The 22,025-nt window shown below is 35.7% G+C and overlaps 1 protein-coding gene and 1 pseudogene across 3 annotated transcripts in view; one reads left to right on the forward strand and one right to left on the reverse strand.

Moving 5' to 3' along the window:
• The window catches only part of Cow (Proteoglycan Cow), a 319,843-nt gene that overhangs the window by 32,796 nt on the left and 265,022 nt on the right, over window positions 1-22,025 (reverse strand). The window lies entirely within an intron of this gene.
• On the forward strand, window positions 961-11,493 carry LOC145965060 (uncharacterized; annotated as a pseudogene). The gene is made up of 8 exons (XR_014436596.1): window positions 961-4,622; window positions 5,381-6,111; window positions 6,232-6,273; window positions 6,358-6,501; window positions 8,916-9,078; window positions 9,175-9,421; window positions 9,640-10,016; window positions 11,314-11,493. The product of XR_014436596.1 is annotated as an uncharacterized LOC145965060 (transcript).

Below are 22,025 nucleotides of genomic sequence, written 5' to 3' on the forward strand. Positions count from 1 at the left end.
TCTACTTTCAGGTCCGACCAATCAGCGTCGAATTACATCGGAAAATCTAATAATGCCCAACTGTTGAATCCGCTAAATGCGGCCATTATAATCTAATAGAATAGGAATATTTTATGCAATAACTCTTATCGTTCCATGTAAGAATATTTAACATGTAGTAATTTTATCGTTCACTTATTTTTGCAAGTTCAAAATCATTATCATATGTCTATTGGTGCGGTTAAGTAAGCGCTACAAGTACTACAGAGCACTTGTAGCAGCGCTACGGTTGGTTCACCTACCGCTACGAAATGTTACAGTAAACCTTATGACGTCATAAAATACGTCATTATATTTGCTACGAAGATGCTACAAACGCTTCTCCTCATAAGGTGAGTTAGCTGTAGCGTAGCCTGGTTCATTTGCGTAGCAATTATAGTACTCGTAGCATTCGTGAACCACTCCTCTGAAGGTATTTGGAGCGTAGCGCTCAGAGCATTTGGTAGCGTTCACCCTTAATAGCTGTTTTTTTTTCGATTCGTTTTTTCCCGCCAATATAAAAATGGCGGAACATTATACTGCCAAAATGTTATTCTCTGATAGGCTGCGCCATGTTGCTCGAGTCCGTGATTGGTCGTAATCTTATTCAATTATTGTGCACGTGGCGTGAGAGTCCATTATTCTCAGTTCAGTCGTTGCAGTTTCGTGCAGTAACGAGTGAAGTGATAGTGAACGAAGAATATTTCAAGAAGATTAGAATTGATATTCCAGAATATAATGAGCAGAGTGGCTACGTCGCTTGCAGTAGTGTGATATATCATCGAGAAAACACGTAAATATGAGTACAAAATTAAAATTAAATACTTCGCGAAAATCGCTGTACGAGTTGTCCGCAAGGCAACGAAGTAGAGTCATGTACGAAGTTAGACAAAATTTACGTTTGCATATTTAAAACGTAAAAATGCAGAGTCCAATAATAATAATTGTAATATTCAAGATATATTGTAATGTTCCTAATCTTACCGAATGTAATAGCTCTTCTTCAAATATTATTGATACTTGCAATTATACACGTGATATTAATTTAGAAGATAATGAAATTCCTTCTGTGGTTTCTGATGTCAGTGATGTAGTTTCACCATCCCAGTAAGCAAAATGTTAGCAGGTTAGCAGCAGATTGGCAGCAAATTCGATCAGATTTCCATATCAAAACCGTAGCCATCTGTGTCCGCATTAAGCTTTTGTTTTGGCGACAGAGTCTGTAAAACATAACCTGTCAATAGACTGTCGGCAGAATCTGTAAAACCTAACCTGACAACATATTGTCAGCAGAATTTGTAAAACATGATCTGACAACAGATTGTCGGCAGAACCCGAGCAGAATCTGTGCACGCAATCTGATAGCAAATTTATAGCAGAAACCGAGCAGGATCTGCGCGATGCAATTTGATGTTAGATTGCCAGCAGAAACCGAGTAGAATCTGCGCATGCAACCTGATGGCAAATTGACAGCAGAAACTGCACAAGATTTGCGCTTACTTTTATTAATATTATATAAATGTAACAAAATTGATTATTACAAGTGCTAAATAAGAATATTATCGGTAAGTTAATTACAATTTTCTTCTAAAATGACATATGTCATATGTTATATCGTAATATATGTTAATGTAATATATGTTATATCGTAGTTATATCTCATATAGCTAAGGACTAATTTAATTTAATTTAATTAATAATAAAGTAAATGTAACTTGTAAAACTGGAGATGTAATTTGTTTAGAATTAAATTCTTGCTTTATGCCTCAAATAGGCAGTACATGAATAATTTTCCATTTATCATATTGATTCCAATCAGTTTAATATTCTGAATCTCATCTGCTTGTATCAGATATCAGAAATTAAAGTGATAGAAATTAAAATGATAATTACTATATTTTTAGTCTTTTCTTCATATTTGCGACTTTATATATATTTCTGACAGAAATTAGATTACGAGAAAGTACAGCTCACGTAGCGGTAAGTGAAGGAACTATCGAATCATGCAAACTCTGTTCCGTTTCTGCCGTCAATCTGCTATCAGAGATTGTGTGCGCAGATCCTGCTCGATTTTTGTTATCAATTTGCTATCAAATTGCGCCTCACAGATCCTGTTAAATTTCTGCTATCAATCTGCCGTCAGTTATATCAGCAGGCTCTACTCGATATTTGCCGAAAATTTGATATCAAATTTCATTGCGCAGATCCTGCTCGGTTTTTGCAACCAATCTGATATCAAACTGTGTTGCGCAGATCTTGCTCGATTTCTGCCACCTATGTACCGTCAGTTACATCAGCAGGCTCTACCCGATTTCTGCCGACAATTTGATATCAAATTTCATTGCGCAGTCCTGTTCGGTTTTTGTTATCAATCTGCTGTCAAAATTGCGCCGCACAGATCCTGCTCGGTTTCTGCCATCAATGTGCCATCAGTTACATCAGCAGGCTCTACCCGATTTCTGCCGACAATTTAATATCAAATTTCATTGCGCAGATCCTGCTCGGTTTTTGTTACCAATCTGCTGTCAAAATTGCGCCGCACAGATCCTGCTCGGTTTCTGCCATCAATGTGCCGTCAATTATATCAACAAGTTCTGTTCGGTTTCTATTGACGATCTGTTGTCCAGTTATGTGAACAGATTTTGTTGTATGTCTGCTGACATGTTGGCAACATGATCGAATATATCAATTCCTCTATGCAAACTGTAGTCTTTCTGCCTTTAAAATTTGTAATGGGTGTTTGACGAAAATCTGTTCTAACAGATTTGGCTATCTGGGATCCTTTAAAATTACTTCCGTACTTTCCGAATCATCTTTTCGCGAACGTTTAGCGTCTTGTTTCATAAATAATAATCTAACGCATGCACAAGGTAATAGTATATTATCTCTTCTTAGAACACATTCCTGTTTTAATCATTTAACAAAGGATGTTAGAACACTTCTTGATACACCACGTACACGTGCCATCCTGTATAATGTAGAACCAGGAGAGTATATTCATTTTGATGTGGAAACAAAGATTATTGAAAATCTTTCACACATTTCCAAATCTTTCGCATCTACCATTAATCAATTGGAGATAGATTTTAATGTAGACGGATGTAGTTTAGATAAATCTGGTAGCATTCAGAAATATGGCCCATCCAATGTAGAATTGCAAATATAAAACACGCAAAGTCAATGGTAGTTGGAATTTATAGAGGTCTGCACAAGCCATGCGATCCCAATATTTTTTTGGAAAAATTCATTGTGGATGTTAGAAAAATCATGTCTAATGAAGGTATTAATTTTCATGGTAATAAAATTCAAGTACGATTAATGTTTCATAGCTGATGCACCTGCTCGAGCTTTCATTTTGAATCATCGTAGTCATGTGTCTAATCAGCCTTGTTCCAAGTGTAAAGTCTCTGGGATACGTCATAAAGGTCGTTATGTTTTCCATGGCATTAGTCATTCTCTTCGCATAGATGAAGAATATATCAGGTGTTTAGACGAGGATCATCATAAAGAGGGTAAAAGCCAATTATCAATGCTTCCGATAGGTATGGTTTCGCAAGTTCCTTTTGAGTACATGCATCTTGTATGCTTGGGTGTAATGAAAAAACTCTTGTCGGCATGGATCAATGGAAAATATTCACGTTTATCAAAGTTGTCAGGAAGATCTATCCATATTATCTACAAGACTGAACAATCTTAAAAAATATTGTCCGTCAGATTTTGCAAGACGTCCCAGATCTCTTGATACATGTTCCAAATATAAAGCAACAGAATTTCGTCAATTCCTACTTTATACAGGCCCAGTTGTAATATACGATGTACTAGACGAACGATTGTACAAACATTTTTTATTTTTACATGCTACAATAAGAGTCTTGATCTCCAGTTCATCGCCAAGCCAACACTTAAGCTTTGCAGAACTTGCGCTACAAAAATTTGTTTATAGGTGTGAAAATCTTTATGGTCCAACATTCAATACTTATAATGTCCACGGTCTTCTTCATCTTATCAACGATGTTAGACGTTTTGGTTGTTTAGATTCATTTTCCGCATTTCCTTATGAAAATAATATGGCAATTTTCAGGAAATATTGTAGGAAACCAGGCGTACCTCGCCAACAGTTTTTTAACAGAATGGCAGAGATAGAAGTTCATGGAACAAACGATAATCGCGATGTGGATTCATCTATTCGTGTATCTGTGCCGCATAATAATGATAGTAATTGTCTCCAATACCGTAAAATACAATTTAATAACATATCATTAGGTATAGATGTGCGTGACAATTGTTGTATCTTACGTGATGGATCGATTTGCATCGTCTTCAACATTGTTGTGAATAATAACTCCTTTCGTTTGGGTGTGAAAAGATTTTTAGAGATTCACGATTTTTACGATATTGACATGGTATCTTCTGCTTTTCAGATATATGTGTGCTATGTTAAATAGTGAAATTTTCTATATTCATCCAGATCAAGTTCATGCAAAATGTTACAGGATGCCTTTTTACAACAGCACATCGACAGACGATAGCGACAGTGATGGAGAAAATAATTCGACGGAAACGTCACAATATATTGTCGCTGTTATTATACACAGCGAGAAGATGTAAGATGTGTCTATGCTGTTAACTTTTTATTTTTGCAGGGGTTGCCAGCTTGCGTGTTCTCTTTTTCTTTAATCTTTCTTCCATATTTTTTCTCGTTTGCTTTCTTAACTTTGTTGCTCTTACGTCTTATTAAAAAATGGCGAGGATGGCCGTACAAAATGCCGTAATATTGCAATGTTACTGTTATATTTATATTTTGCCTTTCTCTATAATTTTTCCCTTACGTTGCTTCTTATATACATATATATACATATTAATGTTCGAATTTCTCTTTAAATCTCTCTCTTATAACTTCTTTCGATAATCCATTTTTTATTGAATTGCACTTGACATTAACAAACATTTTGTAGATAGATTATGATTCATTTAAAACAAAAATATATAAACATGTTGATTTTCAAAACAAAGTGAACGATGGAACTATTGTATGTTAAATATTTCTACATGGCATGGTAAGAATTATTGCATGGAATATTTCTATTCTATTAAATTATAATATAATTAAATTGCCAATATTGTGATATATATTATAAAATAAAATGCATTTATAAGTTATTTTTTGAGAGAAATAAAATAATGAATACTGTAATATTGCTTTTAATATTGCTCTTTTAAAACACTAGAAAATTAGTCGTTAGAAATATTTTAATCATCTGATAGATAAATTTTATAGATAAATTCATTGGCAATCTTTTTTCATATATAGATAATATACATTTGTTAAATATATAAAACTTATACTATCTTTGACTTACAGGGACTTGCAAATGAATAATACGCGACCGAAGCGCACTGCTTCAAAACTGTTGCGCTACCAAACGACTTCTTCGGACGAAAGTCCGAAACGGAGAAGAATTAGCATCGCATCAACAGCAACTACCGAAGAGATTGACAAAGACATCGATGAGTTGAGGACGATTGTGCAGACCAGCATGGACGATGAGACAAATTATTTTTTTTCTCAATCTCAATCCCATAATACACTTACACAAGACCAAACATCTTATACACATACATACATTCCAAAACAAACAAATCAACCACGCACAAATGTTGCACCACACACAGGTATTCATTCGTACACAAACCTCGAAGCACACGACAATCAAACATACACTACCCTTCAACCACAAAAAAATATTCCAATATACAATGAAGTCAATATTCCATCGTATACAAATATTCAAACACAGGATATGCACAGAACAAACAGTCAAACATACACAGACATTCAACCATATTTACACACAAGCATTCAACCACATTTACACACAAGCATTCAATCATATTTACACACAAGATTCAACCACATTCACACACAAGCGTACAACCATTCAGTCCAGCACGTAGAAATCTCACATGTCACACAAATTCATTTGAGTTTCAGGAACACAATAGACCGATGTCTTCCCAGGATGCAATGCATGGACAACTTCGAGGACCAACTCAGCGTATTTTGACTCCCGTAGCGGACACAATAGATAATAGGTAAATTCATATATATTTGTATAAAATAAATAATATATATTATAATATTTAATAAGAATTCTAATGTTACGTAATAGTAAATGTTACAGTAATACTTACCTTTGTACATGTTATTTACAGAAGGACGTGCAACTGTACAGTTCGTGTGGAGTCAGAGCTAAAGTAAGCATCACATATGTATCATATTTATTAGTACTTGTGGAATTCTGTTATGACATTTCTGTAATACTAATTTATCTTTTGTAGAAGAATGAACAACTTGTTGGAGAAAATTTTTAAATGTGTGCAGGATCGCCATCATCTTCCAGATAAACCACCTTTTTCCCGATATCATCACTAACAGAATTAGATAGGTTTGAAAGAATTAACGAGGAAGAATATTCTAATGTTGTAAGTGTATATACTGCTTATAATTTATATATATATATATATATATATATATATATATATATATATTGTGACGTTGCCGTCCCGACGCGCGTCCATCCGCCCCGGAAATCTTCACGGGGCGCGAGCCGAGCGGCCGCGCCAGAAAAAGATTGCGAGAGCCGTAGCGAAATCTCCGGAGAGACGAGCCATTATCCTTTTTCGCGCTAGTATTAATTATTTTTTTTGTATCATTTTTGTACGTCGGGCAACCCGCCGGAGGGAAACCAGAAGAGGCCCAAGAGGAATCATTACGACAGCCGATACGACAACGCCGGAGGAACAGAGTCGCGGGTGGATTTCGCCCCCTTCAAGTAAAGGAAGGAAATCATCTGTCTTGTGGGCCGAAATAACCGGGCCGGATCGGCGCCACCCTCAGAGGAGGGAGGACGGAAAATCTACCTCCGGACGATCGTAGATAACAGGATCGCCGAAAGTCAGCATTTTTAAAGTATCGCGGTCGTTACGACCCCCGATACGGCGTTGTCGCGGGGCGCAGTAATACCTCGCGTGTCGCGGCGCTATTGGCCGCTAATCCGCGCACCCCTGCGCGCAGAATTGACGCCGCTATCGACCCTGGATCGCGAGATCCAGGGACTCATTCTGGTGCGGACGCTCTCAACAGATAGTCGTGTTCGAGAGATTTTGTCGTTGTCGTTATCGTTAGCGTGTCGTTGTCGCCGAGGAGATCAAGTTGAGAGGACGAGCCGAGGATCATCCCCTGGTCACGGGAGAAAGTATCGGTGAGGTTGCCCATCGCTAATTGTAAGCCACGTACGCGATTCTGTCCGCGGACCGGCCGCTCTGTCGCCGTCGCCATTTTCGTGTCTCGTTGTCGCTCGGGCATTGTACCGAGCTCGCGATTTTCGTGTATTTCGGGCGACCGGAGACAAGCGACCGAGGCATCAAGGACGATCGTAACGTAGGCCGTAGCTGATAAGGAACCGTTCGTCTCTCTCCGGGATTCGGGGTGTCGTAAAACGCGTAGTGACCGGCTCTCGTATATCGACCACGTGCGCGGTAAATCGCGGGGAATGCGTCCGCTATCCGTGCTGTCGAAAAGAGTTGTCGAAACCGCGTAAGACATCCCCGCAATCGATCTCCGGGCAATTTTCGTCTGTAATTAGCGTGTATGTGAGCGTGTGACCGTGTGCGTGTGACGACGTGGCAAATGTCGTGCTGTCCTTGTCGCTCTTGATACTGGTACGAATTGCGTTTATTGCGTGGTATTTGCGTGGTATTTGTCGTACGTTGGAGTGTGTCGCGGTGCATAATAGATTAAGAAAGTGTCGAAATTCGAGGGTTTCGCGTAGATAGAAAGCGTTACGCCGAAAAGAGGCGAAGCGGCGTCCGACGGCTATCGAATTCCGAGTGAATCGATCTTGCTCGTAGCAAGCGAGATTTTTCGTCTTCGCAAATCGCTTGATTACTATCGCTCAATTATTAACCTCATTTCAAACATAGTGCTGTCGATTAAAAGAGCGAGTAACAAAGGGAATAGATCTGTTAAATGCGTCCTCGAGGAGATTGTCGAAATTTCCGTTACGCTCTCGAAACGCCGTTCGGTTTCGCAAAGTCCGGCCATAAAAACGGGCCTGGAGGACGATAAATATCTCCGCTGTCTTATGATCTCGATTTCGTATTGCTATTGTTATCACCGCTGTCGATCTGTTGTACGTTATTTCAAATTTTCGCATTTATGTTAAACTCAGTTATATTTCGTTAATTCAGTCTCGCTAATTTATGTCATTATTACTATTTCTTTCTAGAACTTGTTATTTCTTTCCCTTTATATTCTTTTCTATTATATTTCTTTTATTTAAATAAATTTGTTACCTTCTCTTTTATATTAAATTCGCGTAATTTATTTGAGTGTTCGTTTCTCGTGTGTTAAATTCCGTTGTGTTCGTCAATTTTCGTAATCACCGACAGCTTCGCATAAAATAATTCTAGATCCTTTTCAACGGACCCTGCCCCTCTACCGTTAGGTGAGCTGGTCGGCCCGTGGCGAAACAGGCTAACGTTCTTCGCGTTATTCTGACGATTTTGCGAACTGATACGTGGAAGACCGTATCTGGCGCCCATCTTCGAGATTTCGAGACGGCCTTCGCTTCGCCGCGGCGCGCGCGAGAACACCCTCCATCTTAGTTCCTCCGAGCGCGAGTATCTCTATCCGCCTTGTGTTTTTGACGGCGTTTTCGCTCCCCATTAACATCCTCCTCTCCAACACCCGAGGAGGATCGAAAAATTAAAAATAAAAAGACGTCGCAATATATATATGTAATATGTGTGTGTGTGTGTGTGTGTGTGTGTGTATATATATATATATATACACACACATATATAATACATATTAATTTTTACTTTTCTTATTTTAGATAAAATATTTCAATTATATCGGCGGCTTCAATTTGAAAGAAGCCATCAATTTGTGTTTCAAGGAAGCTATCAAAGATTCCTTGACACCCTCCTTCACTTGGTGGGGCCGCGAGACAGGACAACGACCTTTGTATAATACTCGCCTTACTATGGCTATTTACGGTACGATCTTTTCCATTTCCTTACACATAATATCACTATTGTAATAATTATTGCATATTTCATTAATAATAATATATCTTATGTTCTTTTTTTCAGAGGCTGTATGTACTAATCGGCATTTTGAAAAACCGACTCGTTCGGAATTTCAAATGCAATTTCGAGAAGCTCTCCGGACAGCGAAAGAGAGATTGCGGCATCGATTACGCGATTCACGCATTCGGCCAAATAATCGCGAGAGAATAAACCGCCGTTTATGGAGCGACGAACAACCAGAAGTTACAGATGCTGTGGAAGAAGGAACGAGCGAAGATTAAAGAGAAGATTTAGAAATTTATTGTTTCAGGTTAGTTGATATTACTTAATTGACACCGATTTGTATATATGTATTCTGTACATGTCGCGACTGGACACATCTTGCTTCACCAGATTGGTCAATTGCGGTGTTATCAAATTTTCTAAAATTTTTGATTGATATGAGTGGTGATGTCCAATCGAGATGTGTACTAATTACATTTCAATAAAAATGCTCTAATTGATGTATAAAAATATTTAAATCCTTAGGAAACCATGTCCGCAACGAGGAAAAAGAGGGAAGAGAGGAAGAAGAAGTAATACTTTCCAGAGGACTGGAGAAGCGACCGAAGATCCGCCGTAAAGAGAGGGGGTTTTCAGTGGGTAGTATCTATTAAGGCTGCGTTCCGATATTCACTACCAGTACTGAAAATCTATAGTGTAAACTACAGATTTTCAGTATTGGCAGTGAATATCGGAACACAGTCTAAATAGGACGAGTCCCACACTCCCTGGCCGTCAGGCGGTCGGGGGTGCGTAAATGCATTTTCCCCCTCTCGGGGAAAAAAAAGGATATATTCTCAACGATGTAGGAAGGAAGGAAGAAGGAAGAAATCCATCGGAACTTTTCAGTGTCATTTTTGCAGGTCTCTATACAGGGTGTCCCATTTTAATGTCCCACTCCAAATAACTTTCTTATTTTTAATTTTAGAAAAAGATGTTTCGGACAAAAGTTGTATGGTTTCAAGGGGGACATAAGGTGGTGTCATTAGTTTGACCTTGAATAGTTGCTTCAAGGTCACGTAAAGGTCACCTTCAATTTTTTAAATGAAACTCCTTACTTTCTATTGCATATTCTTGTAGCTTATTTCGAGAGGTTTCCAAAACACTATAATTAAGTTAGTTTTCATTAAGTACTTTCCGAGTTATGAGGCTTGAAATCATTTCTTAATTTTACATAAACCATAAAATATCTAGTAAAATATTCATTTTTCGATTATCTTACCTTAATACTTTTATGTACAAAATAATGAGAGGAATCAATTAGTGTAAAGAAAACACATAATTGTTTCGAAAGAAAAAATGTAATTTGCAATTAACAATTACATTTTTTTTTCGAAACAATTATGTGTTTTCTTTACACCAATTGATTTCTCTCATTATTTTGTACATAAAAGTATTATGGTAAGATAATCGAAAAAAGAATATTTTACAAGATATTTTACGGTTTATGTAAAATTAAGAAATGATTTCAAGCCTCATAACTTGGAAAGTACTTAATGAAAACTAACTTAATTATAGTGTTTTGGAAAGCTCTCGAGATTAGCTGCAAGAATATGTAATAAAAAGTAGACGATTCCATTTAAAAAATTGAAAGTGGCCTTCACGTGACCTTCAAGTAACTATTCAAGATCAAACTAATGACACCACCTTATGTCCCCCTTGAAACCATACAACTTTTGTCTGAAACATCTTTTTCTAAAATTAAAAATAAGAAAGTTATTTGGGGTGGGACATTAAAATGGGACATCCTGTATAATCAAATTTAATCGTTTATGAACTTAATTGTTTATTAACAAAATTATATAGCACTATTTCTGAATGAAAAATGAGTCGAAAAATCATTAATTTTTTTTCTACATTCCTTAATGAAAGAGTGTTTAATTAAAAGTCATCAGTGCCGATTTTTAAACGAATATACATTATATTGAGTTGCGCTTCGAGTTATGTGCGTGATTACATTCTACTCGACATTCACGGATGTATGTCTATCTAAAAAACGGCACTTAAAAAAATAGGATATTTAATAATTCCTTTTTCGTTAAGTATCGCAGAAAAAAAATGATTAAGATTTTTCGACTCATTTTTCAGAAATAACGCTACATAATTCGTAAATTCAGCTCGAATGATACATTCTATATATAATTTCTCTCTCTTTTTCAGATTCTTCGCTTCTTTTCCTCCAATAACCGCACATTTAGGTTCAAGATATGTTTTAATTTTTATTATTTATATTTTATATTTTCTGTTATTTATTATTTATTATTTATTTTATTAATATTTGCATACTATTATTGTTATTATTATTATTCTATTTATATATAATTATAAATCGATTATTTATAAATGTGCAAAAATTTAATTTTTAATTGTGATTAAATTTAATTGCGAATTTTTTAATGTTATTATGTATAATATAATGTGTATATTTTTATACAATTTTTATAAAATGTATTATATTTATTATATATTTCTTTATATCTCAGTATCATATTTTAGTTAGTATCATACTTTATTCTTTATATTTAAATGTAACTTTTATTAGTCAGTAAAATTGCGCGAAACTTGTATTAGTCAGTAAAATTGAATAATATATGTGTACTTGAATATAAGAAACTTGTATATTATACAATATTATATTTATAAAATAGAGTAAAGTTTTTCCTACGTATAAGTAATTTCAATTATTTAAAGAAAAAATTAGAAACTAAAAATTAAATATCCATTAAATTTAAATGACTTCGGAATGTCGAGGTTTGTTCACAATTTGCCGACAATTTGACGTCAAGCATTAGCAAGCTTTGCTCGGGATTTGCCATCAATTTGCTGTCAGGTTATGTCAGCAAGATTTGCTCACAATTTGCCGCCAATTTGTCGTCAAATCTTGTTAACAAGCTTTGCTCGGGTTTTGCTACCAATTTGCATTCAAGTTTTGTCAGCAAGGTTTGCCAGCAAAACACGAGCGTATTGCGGACATAGTTGATGCCAATTTGTTGCCAAGTTTTGATCAAATTTGTCGTCAATTTGCTGGCAATTTGCGCGCAAATTGCTTATTGGGCTGTATATAACTATACAAAATCATAGAAATATTTATAAAATTTATATAATTTTTTACATAATTGTTATATTATAAGTATAAATTTTTTATACTGTGACTGCATATACAATTATATATAATGCTCATGGACATAGTATACATGGTCTCCGAGTGCCCTTTGTTTTGCCGTCTAATTGAATGAAGCCAATATCTAGAAAGAGAACGAGAATAGAGGGGATCTTTCCTTTCTTTCTTTCTTTTTATTTTTTTCCAATTCATCTGCGCAGAGAGACAAAGAACAGAGGGGCTAGATCATCTGTCTTTTTCTATATGTTGGCTTCACTTTTTTGGCTACATGCAGAGTCCATGTATATTACATTCATGATAATGCTACCTAAAATTCCAGTATACAGGGTGAGTTTTTTATCTTGAGACATCGAAATATCTCGTAAAGTCTAAAAGATACGATAAAATGTTTCAGACAAAAGTTGTATGGCTTCAAGGGGAATATAAGACGGTGCCATTAGTTTGACCTTAAAGAGTCACCTGAAGGTCACGTGAAGGTCACCTCCAACTTTTTAAATGGGACACCCTATATGCTTTTACATATTCTTGTAGCTCATCTCGAGAGCTTTCCAAAACACTATAATTAAGTTGGATTTCGTTAAGAGGATGCCGGAGTCGTGGCCGAACTCCGACAGGTAGGCGCCCTCATTTTAACATAACTAAAAGCGTCGGTACATTATCAACACTTATAGTTATGTTACCGACAGTATTATCTAGAGTAGAAAGACATACATATTTTAAAAAGAGCAATGTGAAATACAAGCTTTTTTTGTATTGTGTTTAATTGTATTTATATTGAAACAAAAAATATGTTGCATTTCTACTGCTCTATCGTCTCGCACAAGCAACGATTTTAGAGTATAGATCTGTCCTTATTGCATACATATTTAAATACAATTCTATCATTGCTCTCATTAGCTATGTCTCTTTATATATATAATAAAAATATATTGTGAAAATATTTATAAATATTACTTATAAATTTTATGAATATACGACATTACATCAAACAATTTGCATAATACATTTTATATTGTTAGTTTTTGATTATATCGATTTAACAAACGTCGTACATAAATTTTAATTTGTAGAAAGTTATATGCAAATATCCTTTTTATTGTATGTATACAGAATGTCGCAAAGTACTATATATAAGCGCTTGTGAGGAGCGCAGTAAATTGAACAAAAAAGTCTCGTAGCATTTACAATTTTCGTAATAATAATAGAAATTTAAATAAAATCGGAAATATGTATCTGTGTATGTGAGAGAGAAAAAGAGAGAGAGAGAAGCATTCGGCCGTTCGAGTTATCGCATGATCCAGCGTGTCAGGGCTTTTTGTCGGCGCGCGGCAAGGGGAGGGACAACGCGGCGCGGCGATGACGGTGTAACGAGTGGCAACGGCGTGCCCCGCTGTCCCTTTGTCGCGCGCCGACAAAATGTCCAACACGCTGGACCGTGCGATAGCTCGAACGGCCGAATGCTTCTCTCTCTCTCTTTTTCTCACACACACACGCAGATACATATTTCCGATTTTATTTAATATTTCTATTATTATTACGAAAATCGTAAAATGCTATGGGACTTTTTGTTCAATTTACTGCGCTCCTCACAAGCGCTTATATATAGTACTCTGCGACATTCTGTATACATACAATAAAAAGGATATTTGCATATAACTTTCTACAAGTTACAATTTATGTACGACGTTTGTTAAATCGATATAATCAAAAACTAACAATATAAAATATATTATGCAAATTGTTTGATGTAAGGTATATTCGTAAAATTTATAAATAATATTTATAAATATTTTCACACTACATTCTTTGCCTCAAAAGCATCGAAATAATAGATTTATATCGATAATATAATGGGCCCCTTCATCGCCCATTCCCGTGAGACGCAACCATAATATGTGTATTTTTTTCATCTCTCCGATATATGCAAACGAGATTGAGGCGTCTTTTTCTAACGATATTCATTAGAATATTGTGATCAGATATGATAAATGTAAAATATGATATATGAATAATTTACCATTTTGGAAAAGGTAATTAATTTTCTGCTATAATTTAAAAAAAAATGTTGCTTCATACATTTTACACATTATTGAAATATTTTTCCTTACAAGGATTTCCTTCTAAGGCTATAGTTTATAGTAGTGTAGCGAAAGCTGCAGCATAAATTTAAATCACAGCATATGCTATCAGGTTGTTAAAGCTTTTTAAATATTATATTATTTGTAGGCAACGGCGATGAAAGTAATTTTTTTTTAGGCACCAATTTATCATATGTACAGCCGGGTAGGCTATCGTACATTCGAAGCTTGGTGTCATCAAAAAAAATCGCCAGCAATCACTATAATTTGCTCCAATAATTTGTTAGCTTTTGTCGCTATGTGACATGCTGCAATTATATAAGATATATTATATAAGATATATTATATAAGAATTATCGAAATATAGCACGCTTTCAAAATAAGAATCATCTCTTATGACGCGTAAAAATCGGTCCAATGATTCATCTCATCTTTTTATTCTTATCATTTTTATTCTTATCAAATATGCCTTTTAATAGAGGCAGTGTCTTTATGATCTCTGAATTAAATTTCGTTTAAATTTCGCTACCAGAATGTACATGCAAATCGTATCTGATGTAAAACATTTTTAGTAACCAGCACACAAATTAAGATCGCTTTTCGAATTTTTTTTTAAATAACCAGCATACAAATTAAATTAGATCGCCTCTGGATTTTTTTTGAATAACCAGCACACGAATTAAATCGCCTCTAGGTTTTTTTACACCAGCACACGAATTAGATCGCCTCTGGATTTTTTAAAAAAATAATCAGCTCACGAATAGATCGCCTCTGAAATAAATATTTTAATAACCAGATCGCACATGCAAACCGCATCTGGTATGAAATATTTCTAAAAACAACCAGCCCACGAATAAATCGCCTCTAGGATAAATATTTTTTAATAAGTATTTTTTTAATTAATAACTAGAGCGCATATGCAAACTGCATCTAGTAAAATATATAATCTGTACGTGTATATATATATATATATATATATATATATATATATATATATATATTGTGTATAACTTACATAGAATATTTTCCACGTAACACGTTTTAACGCTGTTTTCACGCAGCTTGTTACGCGTACGATTGTTACGGCGCCGCGCGACAGCGAGTATCTATGACGCGCAATACGAGAAAGAAAACGCAAGAGTATAATGCCATAGTGTGCGCATACATGTATACTGACGTATCCTATTACACGCGAAATGGAAGAGAAGGATGGTACGAGATTGTCTCTCCTTGTCACACAAACCGATTCTAGCGCCGTCTGTCTCGATATCGAGCAACTAATCTACGGGTCTGTTTTACTCTTTTGCCTCGATCTCACACAAACACATATGCACAAAAATTTTCTGCACAGAAATTTTTTTTACTACGCTTCTAAACGCATTTCTGACTGTTCACTTATATTCCTTCAGGAAATTCCGAGCTGAGTGTCCTCTTATTTTGTACGTACAAACTACAAAACTTTTATATTCAGCTAATATTGTTACGAGTTGATGTCAGAAGCCGATAAGAAAACTGTAATTTTCTATTTTTTATTTATTTTAAACATAAAATGGTTCACTCTCATATTTCTTGCTATGTGTAATTTAATTGTGGAGAAGTATTTATTATTCTGTGTAACTAATAAAAAGTTTTCTGTGCACAAAATTTAGCGGTAATACAGGAAGGTCCGGCATCCTCTTAAGTACTTTCCGAGTTATGAGACTTGAAATAATTTCTTAATTTTACATAAACCATAAAATATTTAGTAAAATATTCATTTTTCGATTATCTTACCTTAATATTTCTATGTACAAAATAATGAGAGGATTCAATTAGTGTAAAGAAAAAAACATAGTTGTTTTTAAGAAAAAATATGTAATTTGCAATTAACAGTTACATATTTTTTCTTAAAAACAATTATGTTTTTTCTTTACACCAATTGATTTCTCTCATTATTTTGTACGTAAAAGTATTAAGGTAAGATAATCGAAAAATGAATATTTTACTAGATATTTTATGGTTTATGTAAAATTAAGAAATTATTTCAAGCCTCATAACTCGAAAAGTACTCAATGAAGAAATACTTTATTATAATATTTTGGAAAGCTCTGAAGATAAGCTACAAGAATAAGTAATAAAAAATAGGGGGTACCATTTAAAAAATTGAAGGTGACTTTTACGTGACCTTCAAACGACTCTTCAAGGTCAAACTAATGGCACCATCTTATGTCACCCTCGAAACCATATAACTTTGGTCTGAAACATTTTTTCGAATTTTCATTATTTTCCGAAATATTTGCCTGAAATTAAAATGAAACACCCTGTATATACAATATAAGACTATTAGATATATATTTACATATATATATATATATATATATATATATATACAGGGTGATTCTAAATAACTTTATGCTTTTGTAAAAACATAATCTTGACCGAATTCTAAGACGATTTTTCCTTTGGCAAAATTTCGTCCGAAGCTTAGTTTTTGAATTATTAAAGGAAGTAGTTAACGTATGACGGGTCGAATACAAGAGGCAGGCAAGGGTGGCGCGATTCACCGTCAGACGCGGGTGCTTACGCGGGGCGCCTGCTGCGATCAGCTGGTCGCTATACACATACAGACACACATGCGAACACATACATTCTCTCTCTGTCTGTCTGTCTGTCTGTCTGTCTGTCTGTCTGTCTGTCTATCTGTCTGTCTGTCTGTCTCTCTCTCTCTCTCTTTCTCTCTCTCATTCGCTCACTCACCTGTTTTCTTTTTGTTTTTTTTTACGAGAGAGGGGAAAATGCATTTTATGCATACCCACCGGTCGATCCAGTGAGTTATGTGGGACTCGAGTACCCAGTCGAATTACCAACTCGGTACTCCCTACCCACTAAAAACCCCTCTCTTTTCACGAATTTCCTTTGACACACTGTCCCTCTGACTTCCCGAGATCTGTTTTCACATAACGTCAAAAAATAGTTATTATTACCTTGTTCGATGACTTTTGATGTATTGCTGTAATTGCTTGAAGGAGAAATGAATTTTCCGATAGATCGTACGTTCTCAAATTTAACGTAGATATCACGTTGCACAAAAAATCCACACTAAATTAAATTATTAACTGAAAGTTTTTCTTCTTTCATGAACTGTATTCTTTTATAAACTTTAACGTAATCACATTTATTTACTCACTCGATGAGACGAGAAATTTACTAATGACTCTATCACTAATCACTATTAATCACTGTCGAATAATAACTGTTGGTGATTAAAAATCACTCGATGAAAGAAACACGCGCGGACACGTTACTACACGACGCGACGACGCGACAATGCGACGATAATTACTCGGCGACTGCAAGCAGTTTTTTGTCATGGTAGGTTGCGGTAGGTTAAGGTACTACTGGCGCTATCGAACGCGATCATGTGTTCGATTGAAGAATGCGGTAAACATAATAAACATTTAACATATTAATATTATTATTATCATGAATGTGTGTGATATCCATACATCGTATGATATCTATTTAAAAATTAATTAGATGAAATAAGTGTTTTTAAAATATTTATTACTTTTACTATTATCATATAAAATATTAATATTAAATATTTATTTAAGATAATAGTAAAAGTAATAAATATTTTAAAAACACTTATTTAATCTAATTAATTTTTAAATAGATATCATACGATGTATGGATATCACACACATTCATGATAATAATAATATTAATATGTTAAATGTTTATTATGTTTACCGCATTTTTCAATCGAACACATGATCGCGTTCGATAGCGCCAGTAGTACCTTAACCTACCGCAACCTACCATGACAAAAAACTGCTTGCAGTCGCCGAGTAATTATCGTCGCATTGTCGCGTCGTCGCGTCGTGTAGTAACGTGTCCGCGCGTGTTTCTTTCATCGAGTGATTTTTAATCGCCAACAGTTATTATTCGATAGTGATTAATAGTGAATAGTGATAGAGTCATTAGTAAATTTCTCGTCTCATCGAGTGAGTAAATAAATGTGATTACGTTAAAGTTTATAAAAGAATACAGTTCATGAAAGAAGAAAAACTTTCAGTTAATAATTTAGTGTGGATTTTTTGTGCAACGTGATATCTACGTTAAATTTGACAACGTACGATCTATCGGAAAATTCATTTCTCCTTCAAGCAATTACAGCAATACATTAAAAGTCATCGGACAAGGTAATAATAACTATTTTTTGACGTTATGTGAAAACAGATCTCGGGAAGTCAGAGGGACAGTGTGTCAAAGGAAATTCGTGAAAAGAGAGGGGTTTTTAGTGGGTAGGGAGTACCGAGTTGGTAATTCGACTTGGTACTCGAGTCCCACATAACTCACTGGATCGACCGGTGGGTATGCATAAAATGCATTTTCCCCTCTCTCGTAAAAAAAAACAAAAAAAAACAGGTGAGTGAGCGAATGAGAGAGAGAGAGAGAGAGAGAGAGAGAGAGAGAGAGAGAGACAGACAGACAGACAGACAGACAGACAGACAGACAGACAGACAGAGAGAGAATGTATGTGTTCGCATGTGTGTCTGTATGTGTATAGCGACCAGCTGATCGCAGCAGGCGCCCCGCGTAAGCACCCGCGTCTGACGGTGAATCGCGCCACCCTTGCCTGCCTCTTGTATTCGACCCGTCATACGTTAACTACTTCCTTTAATAATTCAAAAACTAAGCTTCGGACGAAATTTTGCCAAAGGAAAAATCGTCTTAGAATTCGGTCAGGATTATATTTTTGCAAAAGCATAAAGTTATTTAGAATCACCCTGTATATATATAGAGTGTAACTGAAAAATCGCCCACGGAGCAAATAGCGTTATTCCTGATTAAAAATCGAGTCGAAAAGTCCTGAACCATTTTTTTCTATAATACTTAATAAAGCGGTAATTATTGAGTAAAGTAAGCACCGACCTTTAGACGGGCGCACGTCAGTGAGTATACATCCCTGTATATACAGGGTGACCCATTTTAACTTAGGCAGCCAAATAACTCGAAAAATAAGCAAGATAGAGAAAAATGTTTTAGACAAAAGTTGTATGGTTTCGAGGGGGCCATAAGATGGTATCATTGGTTTGACCTTGAAGAGTCATTTGAAGGTCACGTGAAGGTCACTTCAATTTTTTTAAATGGAATACCCTATATATTTTTGTACATTCTTGTAGCTTATTTCGAGAGCTTTCCAAAACACTATAATTAAGTACCTTTCCGTTAAGTACTTTTTGAGTTATGATGCTTGAAATAATTTCTTAATTTTACATAAACCGTAAAATATCTTGTAAAATATTTATTTTTCGATTATCTTACCTTAATATTTTTACGTACAAAATAATGAAAGGAATCAATTGGTGTAAAGAAAATACATAGTTGTTTTGAAGAAAAAATATGTAATTTGCAATTAACAATTCCATATTTTTTCTTAAAAACAACTATGTGTTTTCTTTACACCAATTGATTCCTCTCATTATTTTCTACATAAAAGTATTAAGATAAGATAATCGAAAAATGAATATTTTACAAGATATTTTACGGTTTATGTAAAATTAAGAAATTATTTCAAGCCTCATAACTCAAAAAGTACTTAACAAAAAGGTACTTAATTATAGTGTTTTGGAAAGCTCTCGAGATAAGCTACAAGAGTGTGCAAAAATATATAGGGTGTTCCATTTAAAAAAATTGAAGTGACCTTCACGTGACCTTCAAATGATTCTTCAAGGTCAAACCAATGGTACCACCTTATGTCCCCCTTGAAACCATACAACTTTTGCCTGAAACATTTTTTTCTAAACTGCACCGTTTGTGAGATATTTAGGTGTATCCAGACTTTTGGCGCACCCTGTATATATATATATATATATATATATACAGGGCGATCCTGAAAAACGATCCGTCTATAAAATGACATATTCCTGACACCATTCTAAGACAATTTTTCCTTTACCAAAATTTGATTTGAAGCGTAGTTTTTGAATTATGAGCAAAAATAGTTAGTAAATCACGCGTCGGGTACAGAAGGCAGGCAGGAGCGGCGCGGCGTGCCGCGAGCGCGGGCGCAGCTGACCGCCCGACGGGTGATTATCACCGCATGAGTCGCTAACTATTTTATCTTATAACATAAAATTATGCTTTAAATAAAATTTTGGTAAAGAAGAAAATGTCTTAGAATTACGTCAGAAATACGTGTTGCTTAAAATAACGTTATTTTAATAATGAAAAGTTGTTCCGGATCGCCGGCCGTCCGACGTTGCAATCAGCTGATTGCTACACGCGATGTGTGTATGGCGGAGTGTGTGCGTAAGAGAGAGAGAGAAAGAGAGAGAAAGAGGGAGAGAGGGAGGGTAGGAGGGACAGACATTCATACACACGCACGCACTTTTTTTCTCGCTCTCTTTCTCTCTTTTACACAACACTCATACACTCTCTCATTCAGTCTCTCACTCACACTCTCTCGATCACTCACTCACTCACTCACCTGCTTACTCACTTGCTCATTCACCTTGTAGCAGCGTAGCGAATCTTCATGCTATGTATTGTTGTATCTGCTGCACGGTTATGATTGCTAGAGATGCGCGACACATTGAAATTTTTTCGATTATTAGTCTCACACTCGATTGACACAATACAGATTACGCGATAACGAGTTTACTGTTTATTCACTCACTATTGATTTATCGATACCAAAAATTACTTTCAAAGAAACGCGAATGCAAACAGCACATGACTCGACGCGAAGCGACGGACCGCGGAGACTGCGCGACCACAAGAGTTATGTTGCCAGAAACGCGACACGCGACATCTAACAAACGACTTGCGCGTGGCGCGTGATTGACGCGAGATAAGACGAACGATCGGCTAAAACCTTCGCATTGCGAATGCGGTAGAAAACATGAAACGTATAATGACATACTTAAAAAATTAATTATTTATAATAAATAATTTATAATAAATAATTTATAATAAATAATTAATTTTTTAAGTATGTCATTATACGTTTCATGTTTTCTACCGCATTCGCAATGCGAAGGTTTTAGCCGATCGTTCGTCTTATCTCGCGTCAATCACGCGCCACGCGCAAGTCGTTTGTTAGATGTCGCGTGTCGCGTTTCTGGCAACATAACTCTTGTGGTCGCGCAGTCTCCGCGGTCCGTCGCTTCGCGTCGAGTCATGTGCTGTTTGCATTCGCGTTTCTTTGAAAGTAATTCTTGGTATCGATAAATCAATAGTGAGTGATTAAACAGTAAACTCGTTATCGCGTAATCTGTATTGTGTCAATCGAGTGTGAGACTAATAATCGAAAAAATTTCAATGTGTCGCGCATCTCTAGCAATCATAACCGTGCAGCAGATACAACAATACATAGCATGAAGATTCGCTACGCTGCTACAAGGTGAATGAGCAAGTGAGTAAGCAGGTGAGTGAGTGAGTGAGTGATCGAGAGAGTGTGAGTGAGAGACTGAATGAGAGAGTGTATGAGTGTTGCGTAAAAGAGAGAAAGAGAGCGAGAAAAAAAGTGCGTGCGTGTGTATGAATGTCTGTCCCTCCTACCCTCCCTCTCTCCCTCTTTCTCTCTCTTTCTCTCTCTCTCTTACGCACACACTCCGCCATACACACATCGCGTGTAGCAATCAGCTGATTGCAACGTCGGACGGCCGGCGATCCGGAACAACTTT

This window comes from Camponotus vicinus, unplaced genomic scaffold (assembly GCF_025532165.1).
Source record: "Camponotus vicinus isolate PSW18456_S1 unplaced genomic scaffold, iyCamVici1.0 SCAF_14, whole genome shotgun sequence".
NCBI classification, from domain to species: domain Eukaryota; kingdom Metazoa; phylum Arthropoda; class Insecta; order Hymenoptera; family Formicidae; genus Camponotus; species Camponotus vicinus.